Consider the following 22,612-nt stretch of genomic DNA (forward strand, 5'->3'; position numbering starts at 1 on the left):
AATTTATCTTGAGTACGCCGACACCCAATATGTGGGGGTAAACCACTGTTTGGGCGCATGGCTGAGCTCGGAAGCAAAGGAGCGCCATTTGACTTTTCAATGCAAAATTGACTGGAATTGAGATCGGACGCCATGTCGAGTTTGGAGAGCCCCTGATGTGCCTAAACAGTAGAAACCCCCCAAAAGTGACCCCATTTTGGAAACTAGACCCCCCATGGAACTTATCTAGATGTGTAGTGAGAACTTTGAATGCCCAAGTGCATCACAGAAGTTTAAAATGCAGAGTCGTGTAAATAAAAAATATATATTTTTTAACAATAAAGATTTTTAGCCCCCAAGTTTTTATTTTCACAAGGGTAACAAGAGAAATTGGACCCCAAAAGTTGTTGTCCAATTTGTCCTAAGTATGCTGGTACCTCATATGTGGGGGTAAACCACTGTTTGGGCGCACGGCAGAGCTCGGAAGGGAAGGAGCGCCATTTTGGAATGCAGACTTTGATAGAATTGTCTGCGGGCATTATGTTGCGTTTGCAGACCCCTAATGTACCTAAACAGTAGAAACCCCCAACAAGTGACCCCATTTTGGAAAATAGACCCCCCAAGGAACTTATCTAGATATGTGGTGAGAACTTTGAATGCCAAAGTGCTTCACAGAAGTTTATAATGCAGAGTAGTGAAAATAAAAAATATTTTTTTTCCCACAAAAAAGATTTTTTTAGCCTCCAAATTTTTATTTTCACAAAGGTAACAAGAGAAATTGGACCCCAAAAGTTGTTGTCCAATTTGTCCTGAGTACGCTGATACCCCATATGTGGGGGTAAACGACTGTTTGGGCGCACGGCAGAGCTCGGAAGGGAAGGAGCGCCATTTTGAAATGCAGGCTTTGATAGAATGGTCTGCCGGCGTTATGTTGCGTTTGCAGAGCCACTGATGTACCTAAACAGTAGAAACCCCCCACAAGTGACCCCATTTTGAAAACTAGACCTCCCACGGAACTTATCTAGATATGTGGTGAGAACTTTGAATGCCCAAGTGCTTCACAGAAGTTTATAATGCAGAGTAGTGAAAATAGATAATATTTTTTTTTTCCACAAAAAAGATTTTTAGCCCCCAAGTTTTTATTTTCACAAGGGTAACAAGAGAAATTGGATGCCAATATTTGTTCTTCAATTTGTCCTGAGTATTCTGGTACCCCATGTGTGGGGGTAAACCACTGTTGTGGCACACGGCAGAGCTCGGAAGAGAAGGAGCGCCATTTTGGAATTCAGACTTTGATAGAATTGTCTGTGGGTGTTATGTTGCGTTTGCAGAGCCCCTGATGTACCTAAACAGTAGAAACCCCCACAAGTGATCAAATTTTGGAAACTAGACCCCCTAAGGAACTTATCTAGATATGTGGTGAGAACTTTGAAAGCTCAAGTGCTTCACAGAAGTTTATAATGCAGAGTAGTGAAAATAAAAAAATATTTTTTTTTCCCACAAAAAAGATTTTTAGCCCCCAAGTTTTTATTTTCACAAGGGTAACAGGAGAAATTGGACACCAAAAGTTGTTGTCCAATTTATCCTGAGTACGCTGATGCCCCATATGTGGGGGTAAACCACTGTTTGGGCACACGGCAGAGCTCAGAAGGGAGGGAGCACCATTTGACTTTTTTAGCGCAAAATTGGCTGTCGTGTTTGGAGACCCCCTGATGTACCTAAACAGTGGAAACCCCCAAATTATAACTCCAACCCTAACTCCAACACACCCCTAACCCTAATCTCAACCCGATCCATAATCCTAATCACAACCCTAACGATAATCACAACCCTAACCCCAAAACAGCCCTAATCTCAACCCTAACCATAACCCTAATCAAAACCCTAAATCCAACACACCCCTAACCCTAATCCCAACCCTAACTCTAATCCAAACCCTAATCCCAACCCTAACCCTAATCCCAACCCTAATCCCAAACGTAACACTAATCCCAACCCTAATCCAAACCCTAACCCTAATCCCAACTCTAACCCTAACTTTAGCCCCAACCCTAACCCTAACTTTAGCCCCAACCCTAACCATAACTTTAGCCCCCGTCGTCACAAAAAAAGTTCAATGTAACCTTTTTTTTGTATGTCGCGTCCGCCATTTCCGCGCATGCGTGGCCGTAAGTCTGCCCCCTCCTCCCCAGGACATAGTCTGGGCAGCGGATGCGTTGAAAAACTGCATCCGCTGCCCACGTTGTGCACAATTTTCACAACGTGCGTCGGTACGTCGGGCCGACGCATTGCGACCGCCCCGTACCGACGCAAGTGTGAAAGAAGCCTAAGGCTACTTTCACACTAGCGTCGTACTCGGCCCATCGCAGTGTGTCGGGCCGACGTACCGACGCTAGCGTTGTAAGCGCCGCACAACGGGTGCGTTTTTTCAACGCATCCGCTGCCCCATTGTGAGGTGCGGGGAGGCGGGGGCGGAGTTCCGGCCACGCATGCGCGGTCGGAAATGGCGGACACGTCGCACAAAAAAGTTACATGTAGCTTTTTTTGTGCCGACGGTCCGCCAAAGCACGACGCATCCGTCGCACGACGGATGCGACATGTGGCAATCCGTCGCAATGCGTCGCTAATGCAAGCCAATGGAGAAAAAACGCATCCTGCAAGCACTTTTGCAGGATGCGTTTTTTCTCCAATGACGCATTGCGACGGAAGCCAAAAAACGCTAGTGTGAAACTAGCCTAACCCTAACCCTAGCCCTAACCCTAACCCTAAATTTAGCCCCAACCCTAACTCTAACCCTAACTCTAACCCTAACCCTAACTCTAACTCTAACCCTAACCCTAATTTTAGCCCCAACTCGTCTCTCCTGCCGGCCGGCAGATGGCAGCAGATGGCGGGCGCACTGCGCATGCGCCCGACATGATGAAAAAGCCGGCTGGCAGGAGAAGACAGAAGAGGACCCAGGGACACCGGGTGAGTATGTTAGGGTCCCCGAATCCCCCTATTTCTCTGTCCTCTGATGTGCGATCACATCAGAGGACAGAGAATTACAGATCGCTTTTTTTTTTTTTGCGGTCGCCGGTAAACTGTTAATTACCGGCGATCGCAAAACAGGGGTCGGTGCAAACCGACCCCGATCATGTTCTTTGGGGTCTCGGCTACCCCCGGCAGCCGAGACCCCAAAGATCTTCCGGGTGCCGGGCGGCGGGCGTACTGCGCGTGCGCCCGCCATTTTTTCCCGGAAAAAAGATGGCGGCGCCCATCGGGAGCCACGAGGAGCACCGGGGGAGATAGGTGAGTATTGGGGGGCTATCAGGGGCCATCGGGGACCCTATTTCTCTGTCCTCCGATGTGCGATCACATCGGAGGACAGAGAAATTAAAAGGCAAATCGCGTTTTGGTTTTTTTTTTTGTTGCGACCGCCGGTAAACGGTTAATTACCGGCGATCGCAACTCGGGGTCGGTAAAACCCCCCCGAATCATGTTCTCTGGGGTCTCGGCTACCCTCGACAACCAAGACCCCAGAGAAAATCCGACTCTGGGGGGCGGTATTCACTTTTTCCACAGCGCCGTTAATTAACGGCGCTGTGGTTTAAGTACCCTTAGCGGCCGCCGTTAAAAGGCGTATCGGCGGTCGTTAAGGGGTTAAGCATCTGTCTAGGACCTTGTGTGTACTACAAGAATCCTATTTATTTACTTGAGATCAGATGTACAGGATTGACAATATCTAACAATGCCAATACTATCACATGATATAATTGTGCTTGTGGGGACATACCAAAGATCTCTAAACTAGTTTCAAGGAGCAGGATAAGAGAGTAGCGATGGGTGATGTGAGTCATCACCCAATAGAAAGAGGCTGGGTGTGTCATAGCGCAACATCATGTGACAGCAATCATATGATACTGCATCTCCACATCAGTGTGTCACATGGCCATCACATCACATGGTCATGTGACGCACAGTCATGTCCTAAGTTCATGCCCATGTTACCACCGAATCACACTCTAATGTGTCACAGAAAACACTCCCCTAACCACAGGAATTATGCCAACTCCCCTACAGTGAGATCACATGACCAAAAATGTAATGTTAAACTATATTAAAACGCCTCACCTAGCTGCACTCACTAGACTCTACTCGCAAAAACAAAATATATGTGAAAGCACAAAAGACTGGCATCATGTAACTATATGTTCAGAGGCAACAAGGCAACCTCTGTCCATGTAAGAAAATAATAAAATGTTCAGATAATATTTGAATTTGCACCCACCAAACTGTGTGACCATTACAATCTCCTGCATCAAAAGTTTGCTTGTGAAACCGCTGCCTTCTCATAAAATCAAGATATTACTAAGTAAACAATTATGAAACTTATCCTCTTCTGGAACACCCATAGACTTTAAACATCTGGATGGTACAGCTCCAACTCTACAGTGACATTCTAAAACATTACAGCATAGTAGTTCAGCTACATGCAATCATGTACTGTAGCTGCTGGAGAAGTGTTCCATCTGTCAGAGAAAGCCAGAGTCCCCCTTGTGAAGACAGAGACAGATTAGTGCTGTCCCTGCCTTCTCTATCACTGTATATACAGTTCAAAATGAGTACTTCCTCCTTTATACACAGTGGTCACCTGATAGCTGTGTATAGGGAAGGAGCAGGAGCCGCTAGGCCATAAGAGACCCAGTCAGTTCTGCAATGCATCCAGGCTGCATTTCCACTGTAACTGGGGCTAATATATCAGCCCCAGGTAGAAAAGGAATGAAAATTTAATTTGATGTAAATGTATTATATTAACATTAACTTACATTAATGCATTAAATGTAAATATTAAACATTGAAATGATCCCCCACTTCCCAACAATATTTTATGACAAAATAAATAAAAAATAGGTAAAAAATAGATAAATAAATAAACAATAATGCCACTATTAATTCAAATCACTGTTACTAGCCACGTCTCTGTAAAAAAAAGTCTGATATATAAAAAGTGATTGTTACAGAATGATAATAAAATGGTATAAATATATTTTAGTCATCCCTTTTTCTAAAAAAAATAAGAAAAAAATGAGAATATGACATTGACAATGAAAGCCACATATCATAAAAAAATACATGAATATATGATTGAGAAAACATTTTACAGCTCTTTAAACCACATGCAAAAAATATGTGAAAATTTGCTTTGTCAAGAAAAGGGGTAAATGACCAAGTGTTTGACTAGTTGAAGTATTAAAGGGAACCTGTCACCTGAATTTGGCGGGACCAGTTTTGGGTCATATGGGTGGGGTTTTCTGGTGTTTGATTCACCCTTTCCTTACCTGCTGGCTGCATGCTGGCCGCAATATTGGATTGAAGTTCATTCTCTGTCCTCTGGAGTACAAGCAATATTGCCTTGCGCAGGCGTGTACTCCGGAGGACAGAGAATGAACTTCAATCCAATATTGCGGCCAGCATGCAGCCAGCGGGTAAGGAAAGGGTGAATCAAACACCAGAAAACCCCGCCCATATGACCCAAAACTGGTCCCGCCAAATTCAGGTGACAGGTTCCCTTTAAATTGACTCAAGTAGTTATTCCATAAATTGAATGACAAATTTCTAATCAGATAATATTTCTTGTGTAAAAAATAAAAATGTGGATTCAATAGCCAAAGCATATGATTGTACAATTAATACAGTCTTACTGGCAAATATACAGGTTTCAGAAACAGAAAAAAAAATCTTATTATTTCATATTTGATCTTTCCTGCTTGATATTTGCTTTCAGTACAATTTTACAAAACTTTTCCATTACACAAAAGTATGAAATATATATTTTTAGCCTGGTATCCATCTCTGTGTGATATGAAACTTTTTTTTTACTTGACTTTAATTGAAAGTGTTAGCAGAGTTTAGAAAATATGCTAATTCTAGCAAATAGAGCAAGATATAAATCCAAACAACAACTAAATAACTTTTTAATTATATAAACTGTTAAAACGCAGATGGGAGATAAGTGTGGAGAATATGTTCTGGCAACCAGTTGGGTTTATTTAAATTTCTCTCCACTAATAGATTAAAACTACGAGGGTGACCTATTAACAATATTTTTCTATGCAAAATGAAATTTCAACCTCCTGTAGATGAAGCAGTATATCAGCATTGCAGCATTTTTCATAGTACAGAAAATACTTTTAGAGACATTATTCTGAGACAACTCCATTTTTTGCAGCAATACATTATCAGAACAGCTTTCAGAGATGATATATTACAGTAAGCGTGCCACTATCCAAAAGTAGATTCAAAAGACTAGAGTGTAGACAGTCAACATTTTCTCGGCACCGAATTTAAACAGTAGCATTAAATCACCTTCGCTGGAACCATTACAGTAACTGATCAACCCCGTCATTTGCTGGAAAAACACAAGTATTCAATCTTTAAGATTCTCTTAATGTTACTCGGTCTACTATGCAGTAAAATGTCAGGTTCATCCAGATCTACCTGCATTCTAAATATAAGAACAAATAAATGTCAAATTAGATTTAAACCTTTTGGGATATGTTGTGAAGCATTACTGGATAATACTGTATCTGAGATGGCCAAGACATTTCAGCAAGCAGTGATATTACATGTATTTTTAATTTTATGCCCTTTTTATGCTTAGTGCTTGCAAAATTTTACCCATATATACTTCACTACAATGGGGCTTGAGTCTTAGTTTGATACTTTGTATATTTACCTAAACATGTATGGACTCTCATAGCTTGTTTATATGTGAATCCCTGCAATGGTGCTTAACAGCCTCTGAATTTATCTAATTTTGTGATGCAATTTCTATTTTTAGGTATTCAAATACATTTCTTTTTTTTGGGTTATGTACTCTATGGGCTTTCATTGCTCTTCTGTTGCCAAACAGAGATCCATGCAGTGTTTCATTCAATTTTCCTCCTGCTGTAAAATTAAATCACACTGCTAATAAAATGGCCATTTTCATTGTACGTGCCTCTACATACTGAAGTTCAGTAATGGCACAGAAGGATGCCAGCACACATCAAACAACTAGTAATATAAGCATAAGCAAAGTTAAAGTGGGTTTACAGTTTCAAAATATGGCTTTTGATTATTTCTGAAAATAAGAAAATTATCATTACTCTTTCCTGCTTCTTTGGCTCTACCTTTCACCTCTTTTTATCAATGCAGGCAATCACTGGGCTCAGTGGTCATGCCTAGATAAATAAAAGAAAACTGCTCAGCCCAGTGGTCCTGAGTAGGGTTGAGCGACTTTTATTTTTATAGGATCGGGTCGGGTTTCACGAAACCCGACTTTCTCAAAAGTCGGGTCGAGTGAAATCGGCCGATCCTATAAAAAAGTCGGGGTCGGGGTCGGCCGAAACGCGAAACCCAATGCAGTGCAATGGGATACTATGGTTCCCAGGGTCTGAAGGAGAGGAAACTCTCCTTCAGGCCCTGGGATCCATATTTACGTGTAAAATAAAGAATTAAAATAAAAAAAATTGATATACTCACACTCTGACGCGCCCAGGTAGTAACCGGCATCTTCCGTTCCTAAAAATGGCGCTTGAAAGACCTTTCGAATGCTTCACGGCTTGTGATTGGTCGCGGCGGCCCACGTGACCGCTGAGCGACCAATCACAAGCCGGTGACGTTATTCTCAGGTCCTGTTCTGGTTCTCAGGTACATGAGAATTAAGTCACGGCTTGTGATTGGTCGCTGAGCGGTCACGTGGGCCGCCGCGACCAATCACAAAGCCGTGACGTCATCGAAAGGTCCTTCACGCGTTCATTCTTAAGAAGGAAGGCTGCCGGAAAGAAGCAGGGCACATACGAGGGTGAGTATATACCTAATAGGAATATACTCACCCTCGGCTTCTTTCCGGCAGCCTTCCTTCTTAAGAATGAACGCGTGAAGGACCTTCCGATGATGTCACGGCTTTGTGATTGGTCGCGGCGGCCCACGTGACCGCTCAGCGACCAATCACAAGCCGTGACTTAATTCTCATGTACCTGAGAACCAGAACAGGACCTGAGAATAACGTCACCGGCTTGTGATTGGTCGCTCAGCGGTCAGGTGGGCCGCCGCGACCAATCACAAGCCGTGAAGCATTTGAAAGGTCTTTCAGGCGACATTTTTAGGAACGGAAGATGCCGGTTACCAGCGGCGATGTCCAGGCTGCATCGGAGAGGTGAGCATATCAATATTTTTTATTTTAATTCTTTATTTTACACTTAAATGTGGATTCTGATACCGATTTCCAATATCGCAAACATATCGGAACTCGGTATCGGAATCCCGATACCAGATTCAGAAGATCGCCGACCTCATGGCCGACCCCACACAGGGGTCGGGTCGGGTTTCATGAAATCCGACTTTGCCAAAAGTCGGCGACTTCTGAAAATGGTCGACCCGTTTCGCTCAACCCTAGTCCTGAGTTGTGCTTGTGGAATGACTGTTGCAGTAATGTTGATAAAGACTTACAATTTTAGAAAAAAGGCAATAACCAAAAATTGTGTGCACACTTAAATAAGGCAAGCATACAGTTTACTAGATATCAAAATTCCTAAAGGTAAAATAAACTTCAACTATCAGATTAAAAACAATAAAAAAACACTAATAATGTTAACTAGTCAAATGGTGACCATATTGTGAAATGGATGTAATGCTAATGACCAGACTCGATGGCACAAATCAGGATTGTGGCCTAACTGTGCCACAAACAAGATTCACCGTTGAGGGGCATGACTAAGCAGCTACCTTGGTGTTCACTGGAACCTCTAGTGGTAAGGTCAGGCTTGTTCAGAAGGTAGCTGCCAGGTATCACTCCAGGGCGGTTTCTGGCAATAGCAGCTGACCCTACCTGGAGACACGACACTGTAACAATGGGGCAGGCAAGTACTGGCGGGCACAGGTGATATGCAGGCACGCGTGTTGTGAATTAGACTTTTTGGCTCCCTCTTGTGGTTACTAGTGATATGACTCTGGGATTGTCTTTCCTCAGTTTGGCTCCCACCTGGGCCGTTAGTCCAGGGGTGTTGCTATATAAACTTCCTGGATCCTTAGTCCAGTGCCTGGCATCGTTGTAATCAGATCCTTCTGTTTGCTCCTGTCTGCTGGTCCTGGTTAGTGCAAAATTAAGCTAAGTCCTGCTTCTTTGTTTTTTGGTTAATTGCTTTGCTCTTATTTTTGTCCAGCTTGTACTAAATGTGATTCCTGACTTTGCTAGAAGCTCTAGGGGGCTGGTGTTCTCCCCCCGGGCCGTTAGACGGTTCGGGGGTTCTTGAATATCCAGCGTGGATATTTTGATAGGGTTTTTGCTGACCATATAAGTCATCTTACTATATTCTGCTATTAGCTAGTGGGCCTCTCTTTGCTAAATACCTAGCTCATTCTTACGTTTGTCTTTTCCTCTTACCTCACCGTTATTATTTGTTGGGGGCTTGTATCCTACTTTCGGGGTCTTTTCTCTGGAGGCAAGAAAGGTCTTTCTTTTCCCTTCTAGGGTTAGTTAGTTCTCCGGCTGGCGCGAGACGTCTAGAACCAACGTAGGCACGTTCCCCGGCTGCTGCTATTTGTGGTGCTAGGATTAGATATATGGTCAGCTCAGTTACCACTGCCCTATGAGCTGTTTTTTTGTGTTTGCAGACTTAGTAGTTATTTCTGAGACCCTCTGCCATTGGGGTCATAACAGTATGCCAGGCCAACATTGAATGTTTAATGCATTGCAGAAGTGGGATTATAAGAAAGAAAATTCTGAGTTTTTTTTTTGTTTTTTTTCTCTTCCTCCCCTTTACCTCTGAGTGGCTTGTGCTTGCTGCAGACATGAATGTCCAGACCTTGATTACAAGTGTAGACCAGCTTGCTGCTCGTGTGCAGGGTATACAAGATTTTGTTACCAGTAGTCTTATGTCTGAACCTAAAATACCTATTCCTGAACTGTTTTCTGGAGACCGATTTAAGTTTAGGAATTTTAGGAATAATTGTAAATTGTTTCTATCTCTGAGACCCCGTTCATCTGGAGATTCAGTTCAGCAAGTTAAAATTGTTATCTCTTTTTTACGGGGCGACCCTCAGGATTGGGCTTTCTCGCTAGCGCCAGGAGATCCGGCATTGGCAAATATTGATGCGTTTTTTCTGGCGCTCGGATTGCTTTACGAGGAACCCAATCTTGAAGTTCAGGCAGAAAAAGCCTTGCTGGCTATTTCTCAGGGCCAGGATGAAGCTGAAGTGTATTGCCAAAAATTTCGGAAATGGTCCGTGCTTACTCAGTGGAATGAGTGTGCTCTGGCCGCAAATTTCAGAAATGGCCTTTCTGAAGCCATTAAGAATGTGATGGTGGGTTTCCCCATTCCTACAAGTCTGAATGATTCCATGGCGCTGGCTATTCAAATTGACCGGCGTTTGCGGGAGCGCAAAACCGCTAATCCTCTGGTGGTGTTGTCTGAACAAACACCTGATTTAATGCAATGTGATAGAATTCAGACTAGAAATGAGCGGAAGAATCATAGACGTCAGAATGGGTTGTGTTTTTACTGTGGTGATTCTACACATGTTATATCAGCATGCTCTAAACGCCTAACAAGGGTTGTTAGTCCTGTCGCCATTGGTAATTTGCAACCTAAATTTATTTTGTCCGTGACTTTAATTTGCTCATTGTCTTCTTACCCTGTTATGGCGTTTGTGGATTCAGGTGCTGCCCTGAGTCTTATGGATCTGTCATTTGCCAAGCGCTGTGGTTTTGTTCTTGAGCCGTTGGTAAATCCTATTCCTCTTAGAGGTATTGATGCTACGCCATTGGCGGAAAATAAACCGCAGTTCTGGATGCAGGTAACCATGTGCATGACTCCTGAACATCGGGAGGTGATTCGTTTTCTTGTTCTGCATAAAATGCATGATTTGGTCGTTTTGGGTCTGCCATGGTTACAGACCCACAATCCAGTCTTGGATTGGAGGGCAATGTCTGTGTCAAGTTGGGGCTGTCAGGGAATTCATGCTGATTCCCCGCCGGTGTCTATTGCTTCCTCTACTCCTTCGGAAGTTCCTGAGTATTTGTCTGATTATCAGGATGTATTCAGCGAGTCCAGGTCCAGTGCTCTGCCTCCTCATAGGGACTGTGACTGCGCCATAGATTTGATTCCAGGTAGTAAATTTCCTAAGGGAAGACTATTTAATGTGTCTGTACCTGAGCATGCCGCAATGCGTTCGTATATCAAGGAGTCTCTGGAGAAGGGGCATATCCGTCCATCCTCTTCCCCTCTTGGTGCGGGATTCTTTTTTGTGGCCAAGAAGGACGGATCTTTGAGACCTTGTATTGACTATCGGCTTCTGAATAAAATCACTGTTAAATTTCAGTATCCTTTGCCTCTGTTGTTGGACTTGTTTGCCCGGATTAAAGGTGCCAAGTAGTTCACCAAGATAGATCTTCGTGGTGCGTACAACCTTGTGCGCATTAAGCAAGGAGATGAATGGAAGACAGCATTTAATACGCCCGAAGGTCATTTTGAGTACTTGGTGATGCCTTTTGGGCTCTCTAATGCTCCCTCAGTGTTTCAGTCCTTTATGCATGATATTTTCCGGAAGTATCTGGATAAATTTATGATTGTTTATCTGGATGATATTCTGGTTTTCTCTGAAGATTGGGACTCACATGTGGAGCAGGTCAGGATGGTGTTTCAGGTTTTGCGTGAGAATGCTTTGTTTGTTAAGGGCTCAAAGTGTCTCTTTGGAGTACAGAAGGTTAACTTTTTGGGGTTTATTTTTTCCCCTTCTGCTGTGGAGATGGACCCAGTCAAGGTCCGAGCTATTCATGATTGGACTCAACCCACGTCAGTTAAGAGTCTTCAGAAGTTCTTGGGTTTTGCTAACTTCTACCGTCGTTTTATCGCTAATTTTTCTAGCGTTGTTAAACCTTTGACGGATATGACCAAGAAAGGTTCTGATGTTGCTAACTGGGCTCCTGCAGCCGTGGAGGCGTTCCAAGAGTTGAAGCGCCGGTTTACTTTGGCGCCTGTTTTGTGCCAGCCTGATGTCTCACTTCCCTTTCAGGTCGAAGTGGATGCTTCTGAGATTGTGGCAGGGGCTGTTTTGTCGCAGAGAGGCCCTGGTTGCTCGGTAATGAGACCATGTGCTTTCTTCTCTAGGAAGTTTTCGCCTGCTGAGCGGAATTATGATGTTGGCAATCGGGAGTTGCTGGCCATGAAGTGGTCATTTGAGGAGTGGCGTCATTGGCTCGAGGGTGCTAAGCATCGTGTGGTGGTCTTGACTGATCACAAAAATTTGATGTATCTCGAGTCTGCTAAACGCCTGAATCCTAGACAGGCCCGCTGGTCATTGTTTTTCTCCCGTTTTGACTTTGTGGTCTCGTATTTACCAGGTTCAAAGAATGTGAAGGCTGATGCTCTTTCAAGGAGCTTTGTGCCTGACTCTCCTGGAGTCGCAGAACCGGTTGGTATTCTTAAGGAGGGAGTTATCTTGTCGGCCATTTCTCCTGATTTGCGACGTGTGTTGCAGAGATTTCAGGCTAGTAGACCTGACTCTTGTCCACCTGACAGACTGTTTGTTCCTGATAAGTGGACCAGCAGAGTCATTTCCGAGGTTCATTCCTCGGTGTTGGCAGGGCACTCGGGAATTTTTGGCACCAGAGATCTGGTGGCTAGGTCCTTTTGGTGGCCTTCCTTGTCACGGGATGTGCGGTCATTTGTGCAGTCCAGTGGGACTTGTGCTCGAGCTAAGCCTTGCTGTTCTCGTGCCAGCGGGTTGCTCTTGCCCTTGCCTGTCCCGAAGAGGCCTTGGACACACATTTCCATGGATTTCATTTCAGATCTCCCGGTGTCTCAGGGCATGTCTGTCATCTGGGTGGTATGTGATCGCTTTTCTAAAATGGTCCATTTGGTGCCTTTGCCTAAGCTGCCTTCCTCTTCCGATCTGGTTCCTGTGTTCTTTCAGAATGTGGTTCGTTTGCACGGCATTCCTGAGAATATTGTGTCTGACAGAGGATCCCAGTTTGTTTCCAGGTTCTGGCGATCCTTTTGTGCTAGGATGGGCATTGATTTGTCGTTTTCGTCTGCCTTTCATCCTCAGACTAATAGACAAACGGAGCGAACTAATCAGACTCTGGAGGCTTATTTGAGGTGTTTTGTTTCGGCAGATCAGGATGATTGGGTGACCTTCTTGCCGTTGGCTGAGTTTGCCCTTAATAATCGGGCTAGTTCCGCTACTTTGGTTTCGCCATTTTTCTGCAACTCTGGTTTCCATCCTCGTTTTTCCTCGGCACATGTGGAGCCTTCTGACTGTCCTGGGGTAGATTCTGTGGTGGATAGGTTGCAGCAGATCTGGAATCATGTGGTGGACAACTTAAAGTTGTCACAGGAGAAGGCTCAGCGTTTTGCCAACCGCCGCGGCGGTGTGGGTCCCCGACTTCGTGTTGGGGATTTGGTATGACTGTCTTCTCGATTTGTTCCTATGAAGGTCTCCTCTCCTAAATTTAAGCCTCGCTTCATCGGTCCTTACAAGATATTGGAAATCCTTAATCCTGTGTCCTTTCGCTTGGATCTTCCGGTGTCGTTTGCCATTCACAACGTGTTCCATAGGTCTTTGTTGCGGCGGTACGTTGTACCTGTGGTTACTTCTGTTGAGCCTCCTGCTCCGGTGTTGGTTGAGGGAGAGTTGGAGTACGTGGTGGAGAAGATCTTGGATTCTCGTCTCTCCAGACGGAGGCTTCAGTATTTGGTCAAGTGGAAGGGCTATGGTCAGGAGGATAATTCCTGGGTGGTTGCTTCTGATGTGCATGCGCCCGATTTAGTTCGTGCCTTTCACGCTGCTCATCCTGATCGCCCTGGTGGTCTTAGTGAGGGTTCGGTGACCCCTCCTTAAGGGGGGGTACTGTTGTGAATTAGACTTTTTGGCTCCCTCTTGTGGTTACTAGTGATATGACTCTGGGATTGTCTTTCCTCAGTTCAGGCTCCCACCTGGGCCGTTAGTCCAGGGGTGTTGCTATATAAACTTCCTGGATCCTTAGTCCAGTGCCTGGCATCGTTGTAATCAGATCCTTCTGTTTGCTCCTGTCTGCTGGTCCTGGTTCGTGCAAAATTAAGCTAAGTCCTGCTTCTTTGTTTTTTGGTTAATTCCTTTGCTCTTATTTTTGTCCAGCTTGTACTAAATGTGATTCCTGACTTTGCTGGAAGCTCTAGGGGGCTGGTGTTCTCCCCCCGGGCCGTTAGACGGTTCGGGGGTTCTTGAATATCCAGCGTGGATATTTTGATAGGGTTTTTGCTGACCATATAAGTCATCTTACTATATTCTGCTATTAGCTAGTGGGCCTCTCTTTGCTAAATACCTAGCTCATTCTTACGTTTGTCTTTTCCTCTTACCTCACCGTTATTATTTGTTGGGGGCTTGTATCCTACTTTCGGGGTCTTTTCTCTGGAGGCAAGAAAGGTCTTTCTTTTCCCTTCTAGGGTTAGTTAGTTCTCCGGCTGGCGCGAGACGTCTAGAACCAACGTAGGCACGTTCCCCGGCTGCTGCTATTTGTGGTGCTAGGATTAGATATATGGTCAGCTCAGTTACCACTGCCCTATGAGCTGGTTTCTTGTGTTTGCAGACTTAGTAATTATTTCTGAGACCCTCTGCCATTGGGGTCATAACACACGCGGACATGGCTGACACTCTGGAAGGCAGGCGGGCACAGTTCAGATTGGAGGAACAGGAACTGTTTCAGAAAAGACTGGGACACTGGCAGGAAGGTATGAGTGGATAAAGGGACAAATAAAATACAGTTCAGACTAGGAACAGTTTCAAGAATGACTGGAACACAGGCATGTATGAGATGCAGGATGAGAGCAGAGCCGCAGATGCAGGTCGGGAGCAGAGCCGCAGATGTGGGATGGGAGCAGAGCCTTATGTGCAGCGCAGAAGCAGAAAGGACCAGATTCACACAGGTACTTACAATGAAGTAACAATTGTACTCCAAGGTCACAAATGCTGTGCAGAGACAACAGAACAGAGATAGGTTCTGGTACAGATACTGCGAGTTAAAGGAGTAGGAACAAAGATAGATACAGAGTGGTAGAGAAGGCTCCAGACAAGGATACAGACAGGTTCCGGTATAGGACTTACTGTAGTTCATACAAGGTCAGACAGGGGAACAAGTTCAGGATACAGGATTCAGGCCTGGGTATACAGTCTCCAGGGTGGTGGACACAGGACTGGTAGGATACAGGTACGGACCAGGGTATCCATCCCTGAGGGTGGCAGAAATGAGACTGGTACATACCTGAGTATACAACCCCCAAGTTGTCAGTGACTGAACAGGACAGGATCTAGGAATTCAGTAGTTGGACACAGACAGATAGCATGTTGCATCTTCTCATTGGTGGAGATGCCTTAAGTACCAGGTCCCACAAGGCAATAGGCTGGTGACCAATTAGAAATGCACACACTGTCTCTTTAAGAATCAGGAAGAGCAGGTGCCGCTGCCCTGAGCATACAGCCAGGAAGTATGCACACAGCAAGAAAAGAACACGTGGTTTACAGCAAGTGATCAGAGAAGAGCGACCAGAATGGTGACCGGTCTGCAAACCATGTCCTATGAGGAACGGCTGCAGGATTTTGGAATGTTTATCTTGCAAAAAAGAAGACTGAGAGGAGACTTAATAGCTGTCTACAAATAATTCAAGGGTTATCACAATGTAGAAGGATCATCTTTATTCTCATTTGCACAGGGAAAGACTAAAAGCCATGGGATGAAGCTGAATGGGAGGAGACACAGATTAGATATTAGAAAAAACTTTTAGACAGTTGGGGTGATCAATGTGTGGAACAGGCTGCCAGGAGATGTGGTGAGTTCTCCTTCCATGGAAGTCTTCAAACAAAGGCTGGACAGACATCTGTCTGGGATGATTTAGTGAATCCTGCTTTGAGCAGGGGTTTGGACCAGATGACCCAGGAGGTCCCTTCCAACTCTATCATTCTATGATTCTATGATTCTATGATTAAGCAGAGGGCAGAACTCACTGCATGGACTGGAGTAGTGAGTAAGTGGGTGTATCAGTATGGTGGGAGATGGGAAGCCATGCAGTGATGTCGGCAGGGATGTTATACTGGACCCTCATGACATTAAAAATTTCCCTTCAAACTGCCCTCAAAAAGCTTAATTTTATCAGTAATATGCACGGTGGGGGTGAAGTGTGGTGTCTCATGTCACTGCGCCTAATTCTGTTTCTTGGATCCCTCAGACAATTACCTCTAGATGATTCTCATATTGGATATCACATTATTTTTCATTCTTGTTGCACATACAGAACTGTTCAAATAATTTAAGAAAGTGTTAAAAAACTGTTGCTAGTATGTTTAAAAAAATGGAACTGTTCACAGTTTATTTTTAACAATGAGCAAACTACAAAGCTATTGAACAAAAAAATAGTAATTAATTTTGGGTGAGTGTTAGAAATGAGCAGTTCTGACAGTATTCAAAATTATCTATTCACATAGATTTTTCAGGGAATTTTGATTCATAGCAAAGTTATTCACTATAAATAAAATGTTACTTATCATGGTCTGGAGACTTGATAAACCCCAGAGCATAATTCACATAAGATAAAAAATAATTGCAGCTTCCTGGTAACGCTACCCCTGTTGCCGACTGCCCGCCTTCCAATCCTCTACACTTCTTCTTTCCATTATTGTACAGCACCTTAGGGTACCATCTCAGAGTGGCACTTTGGTCGCTACGAAGGCACGATCAATGACGTTCCAGCGATATACATACGATCTCGCTGTGTCTGACACGCTACTGCGATCAGGGACCCCGCTGAGAATCATACGTCATAGCAGATGGTTTGAAACTTTATTTTGTCGCTGGATCACCCTCTGTCATCGCTAGATCGGCATGTGTGACGCTGATCCAGCGATATGTTCGCTTGTAATCAGGGTAAACATCGGGTTACTAAGTGCAGGGCCGCGCTTAGTAACCCGATGTTTACCCTGGTTACCATTGTAAAAAAAAAAACACTACATACTCACATTCCGGTGTCTGTCACGTCCCTCGCCGTCAGCTTCCCGCACTGACTGTGAGTGCCGGCCATAAAGTAAAAGCAGAGCACAGCGGTGACGTCACCGCTGTGCTGTGCTTTACGGCCGGCACTGACAGTCAGTGCGGGAAGCTGACGGCGGGGGACATGACAGACACCGGAATGTGAGTATGTAGTGTTTTTGGTTTTTTTTTACATTTACAATGGTAACCAAATAAGGGGTACCAGCATACTCAAGACAAACTGGACAACAACGTTTGGGGTCCAATTTCTCCTGTTACCCTTGTGAAAATATAAAATTGCAGGCTAAAAAATCATTTTTGAGTTAAGAAAAATGATTTTTTATTTTCACGGCTCTGTGTTGTAAACTTCTGTGAAGCACTTGGGGGTTCAAAGTGCTCACCACACATCTAGATAAGTTCCTTGGGGGGGTCTAGTTTCCAAAATGGGGTCACTTGTGGGGGAGCTCCAATGTTTAGGCACACAGGGGCTCTCCAAATGCAACATGGTGTCCGCTAATGATTGGAGCTAATTTTCCATTCAAAAAGTCAAATGGCGCTCCTTCCCTTTCGAGCCCTGCCATGCGCCCAAACAGTCGTTTACCCCCACATATGAGGTATCGGCATACTCAGAAGAAATTGCAACAAATTTTAGGATCCATTTTATCCTGTTGTCCATGTGGAAATGAAAACATTGAGGCTAAAATAACTTTTTTGTGAAAAAACGTACTTTTTCACTTTTACGGATCAATTTGTGAAGCACCTGGGGGTTTAAAGTGCTCACTATGCATCTAGATAAGTTCCTTGGGGGTCTAGTTTCCAAAATGGGGTCACTTTGTGGGGGAGCTCCAATGTTTAGGCACACAGGGGCTCTCCAAACACGATATGGTGTCTGCTAACGATTGGAGCAAATTTTTCATTCAAAAAGTCAAATGGCGCTTCTTCCCTTCCGAGCCCTGTCATGTGCCCAAACAGTGGTTCCCCCCACATATGGGGTATTGGCGCACTCAGGACAAATTGGTCAGCAAATTTCGAGGTCCAGTTTCTCCTTTTACCTATTGGAAAATTAAAAAATTGTTGCTAAAAAATCATTTTTGTCACTAAAAAGTTAAATGTTCATTTTTTCCTTCCATGTTGATTCTGCTGCTGTGAAACACCTGAAGGGTTAATAAACTTCTTGAATGTGGTTTTGAGCACCTTGAGGTGTGCAGTTTTTAGAATGGTGTCACTTTTGGGTATTTTCAGCCATATAGATGCCTTAAACTGACTTCAAATGTGAGGTGGTCTGTTGTGAATTCTGCTCTTGGGCTCCCTCCGGTGGTTGTTGGTGGTAGTGCAGTTGTCTTGGGGTTGTAATCCAGGGCAGGTGTTTCTGCTGATTGCAGCTCTATTGGGTATTTAGGTGTGCAGGATCCATGAGTCCGTGCCAGTTGTCCATTGTACTTGGAGGGATTGCATCTCTCTCTGGTTCCTCATGCCCTGCTGCCAAATTCAGCTAAGATAAGTGTCTGTTTTTTTGTCTCTGTGCACACATGCAGTGTGCTTTGCAATTCAGTGCAATTCATTGTGTTTTTGTCCAGCTTAGACTTTGTTTGGATTTTTCAGTCATGCTGGATTCTCAGGAGATGCAAATATACTTTCTATGTCTTTAGTTAGATGTAGAATATTAGTATTATCTGCTGTGGATATTTTTAGGATTTTTATACTGACCGCTTAGAATTCTGTCCTATCCTTTTCTATTTAGCTAGAAGTGCCTCTTTTGCTAAATCCTGTTTTTCTGCCTGCGTGTGTCTTTCCTCTTATACTCACAGTCAATATTTGTGGGGGGCTGTCTACCCTTTGGGGTTCTGCTCTGAGGCAAGATAGAATTCCCATTTCCATCTATAGGGGTATTTAGTCCTCCGGCTGTGTCGAGGTGTCTAGGACGTGTTAGGAACATCCCACGGCTACTTCTAGTTGCGGTGTTAGTTTAGGGTTTGCGGTCAGTACAGGTACCACCTACTCCTGAGAAAGACTCCCATGCGGCTCCAAGGTCACCGGATCATAACAGTACAAGTGGCCAACAATGAGTTAAATGCATCTCAGAAGAAGGGAATAAAGAGCCTTTTTTTTCTGTAGCCTGCTTTGTCTTTTCTTCCCTCTTTTCCTCTGGGTGACTGAGGAGTCTTGTGCTAGCATGGATGTTCAGGGATTAGTTTTTCATGTAGACCAGCTTGCTGCTAGGGTACAGGGTATTTCTGATTATATTGTTCAGTCTCCGCTTTTAGAACCTAGGATTCCTACTCCTGATTTGTTTTTTGGGGACAGGTCCAAATTTTTGAGTTTTAAAAACAACTGTAAACTGTTTTTTGCTCTGAAGCCTCGTTCCTCTGGTGATCCCATTCAGCAGGTTAAAATTATCATCTCCCTGCTGCGTGGCAACCCTCAGGATTGGGCATTTTCCCTGGAATCTGGGAATCCGGCCTTGCTTAATGTAGATGCCTTTTTTCAGGCTCTAGGATTATTATATGATGAACCAAATTCTGTGGATCAAGCGGAGAAGACCTTGTTGGCCCTGTTTCAGGGTCCAGAAGTGGCAGAATTGTATTGTCAGAAATTTAGAAAATGGTCTGTGCTGACTAAATGGAATGAGGATGCTTTGGCGGCAATTTTCAGAAAGGGTCTTTCTGAATCTGTTAAAGATGTTATGGTGGGGTTTCCCACGCCTGCTGGTCTGAGTGATTCTATGTCTCTGGCCATTCAGATTGATCGGCGCTTGCAGGAGCGCAGAACTGTGCGCGCTGTGGCGTTGTCCTCAGAGCAGATGCCTGACCCTATGCAGTGTGATAGGATTCTGTCTAGAACGGAACAACAAGGATTCAGACGTCAGAATAGGTTGTGTTTTTATTGTGGCGATGCTTCTCATGTCATTTCAGTCTGCCCAAAGCGTACAAAGAGAATCGCTAGTTCAGTTACCATCAGAACTGTACAACCTAAATTTCTGTTATCTGTGACCTTGATCTGCTCATTGTCGTCATTTTCTGTCATGGCGTTTGTGGATTCAGGCGCCGCTTTGAACTTAATGGACATTGAATTTGCCAGGCATTGTGGTTTCCCCTTGCAGTCTTTGCAGAACCCTATTCCTTTAAGGGGCATTGATGCTACACCTTTGGCTAAAAATAAACCCCAGTTTTGGACACAGGTGACCATGTGCATGGCGCCAGCCCATCAGGAAGATTGTCGTTTTCTGGTGTTGCATAATTTGCATGATGCTATTGTGCTGGGTTTTCCATGGTTGCAGATACATAATCCTGTGTTGGATTGGAAGTCTCTGTCTGTGACTAGTTGGGGTTGTCAGGGGGTTCATAATGACGTTCCTGTGATGTCAATCTCCTTTTCCTCCTCTTCTGAAGTTCCAGAGTTTTTGTCTGATTTTCAGGATGTATTCGATGAGCCCAAGTCCATTTCCCTTCCACCGCATAGGGACTGTGATTGTGCTATTGACTTGATTCCAGGTTATAAGTTTCCTAAGGGCCGACTTTTCAACCTGTCTGTGCCGGAACATACCGCCATGCGGAGTTATGTTAAGGAGTCTTTGGAGAAAGGGCATATTCGGCCATCTTCTTCACCGTTGGGAGCGGGATTTTTTTTTGTTGCTAAGAAGGATGGCTCCTTGAGACCCTGTATTGATTATCGCCTCTTGAATAAGATCACGGTCAAGTTTCAATACCCTTTACCTTTGCTTTCCGATTTGTTTGCTAGGATTAAGGGGGCTAGTTGGTTTACTAAAATTGACCTTCGGGGGGCATATAATCTTGTTTGTATTAAGCAGGGTGACGAATGGAAAACTGCGTTTAATACGCCCGAAGGTCATTTTGAATACCTTGTGATGCCATTCGGGCTCTCTAATGCTCCATCTGTTTTTCAGTCCTTCATGCATGATATCTTCCGGAATTATCTTGATAAATTCATGATTGTATATTTGGATGACATCTTAATTTTTTCCGATGATTGGGAGTCTCATGTGAAACAGGTCAGGATGGTATTTCAGATCCATCGTGACAAAGCTTTGTTTGTGAAGGGGTCTAAGTGTCTCTTTGGAGTGCAGAAGGTTTCTTTTTTGGGCTTCATTTTTTCTCCCTCATCTATAGAGATGGATCCGGTTAAGGTTCAGGCCATTCATGATTGGATACAACCCACATCCGTGAAGAGCCTTCAGAAATTTTTGGGCTTTGCTAATTTTTATCGCCGTTTCATTGCTAACTTCTCCAGTGTGGTTAAACCCCTGACCGATTTGATGAAGAAAGGCGCTGATGTAACTAATTGGTCCTCTGCGGCTGTCTCTGCCTTTCAGGAGCTTAAACGCCAATTTACTTCTGCCCCGGTGTTGCGTCAGCCAGATGTTTCTCTTCCGTTTCAGGTTGAGGTTGACGCTTCTGAGATTGGGGCAGGAGCCGTTTTGTCTCAGAGGAATTCTGATGGTTCCTTGATGAAACCGTGTGCCTTCTTTTCCCGTAAGTTTTCACCTGCTGAACTCAATTATGATGTCGGCAATCGGGAGTTGTTGGCTATGAAGTGGGTGTTTGAGGAATGGCAACATTGGCTTGAGGGAGCCAAGCACCGTATTGTGGTCTTGACCAATCATAAAAATCTGATTTACCTCGAATCTGCCAAACGGCTGAATCCTAGGCAGGCTCGATGGTCCCTGTTTTTCTCCCGTTTTGATTTCGTGGTCTCGTATCTTCCGGGTTCTAAGAATATTAAGGATGATTCCCTCTCAAGGAGTTTTTTGCCTGATTCTCCAGAGGTACTTGAGCCGGTCGGCATTCTGAAGGAAGGGTTCTGCAGGAATTTCAGGCTGACAAACCTGACCGATGTCCAGTGGGGAAACTGTTTGTTCCTGATAGATGGACTAGTAGAGTGATTTCTGAGGTTCATTGTTTTGCGTTAGCTGGCCATCCTGGTATTTTTGGTACCAGAGATTTGGTTGGTAGGTCCTTTTGGTGGCCTTCTTTGTCGCGTGATGTGCGTTCTTTTGTGCAGTCCTGTGGGACTTGTGCGCGGGCCAAGCCTTGTTGTTCCCGTGCTAGTGAGTTGCTTTTGCCTTTGCCGGTCCCTGAGAGGCCCTAGACGCATATTTCTATGGATTTTATTTCAGATCTTCCGGTTTCCGAGAGGATGTCGGTTATCTGGGTGGTTTGTGACCGGTTTTCTAAGATGGTTCATTTGGTGCCTTTGCCTAAATTGCCTTCCTCTTCTGATTTGGTTCCGTTGTTTTTTCAGCATGTGGTTCGTTTGCATGTCATTCTGGAGAATATTGTGTCCAATAGAGGTTCCCAGTTTGTTTCTAGGTTTTGGCGGGCCTTTTGTGCTAGGCTGGGCATTGATTTGTCTTTTTCTTCCGCATTTCATCCTCAGACAAATGGCCAGACCGAGCGAACTAATCAGACTTTGGAAACTTATTTGAGATGTTTTGTGTCTGCTGATCAGGATGATTGGGTGGCTTTCTTGCCATTGGCCGAGTTCGCCCTTAATAATCGGGCTAGTTCGGCTACCTTGGTTTCGCCCTTCTTTTGTAATTTTGGTTTTCATCCTCGTTTTTCTTCGGGGCAAGTTGAACCTTCTGATTGTCCT

This window comes from Ranitomeya variabilis, chromosome 2 (assembly GCF_051348905.1).
Source record: "Ranitomeya variabilis isolate aRanVar5 chromosome 2, aRanVar5.hap1, whole genome shotgun sequence".
NCBI lineage: Eukaryota > Metazoa > Chordata > Amphibia > Anura > Dendrobatidae > Ranitomeya > Ranitomeya variabilis.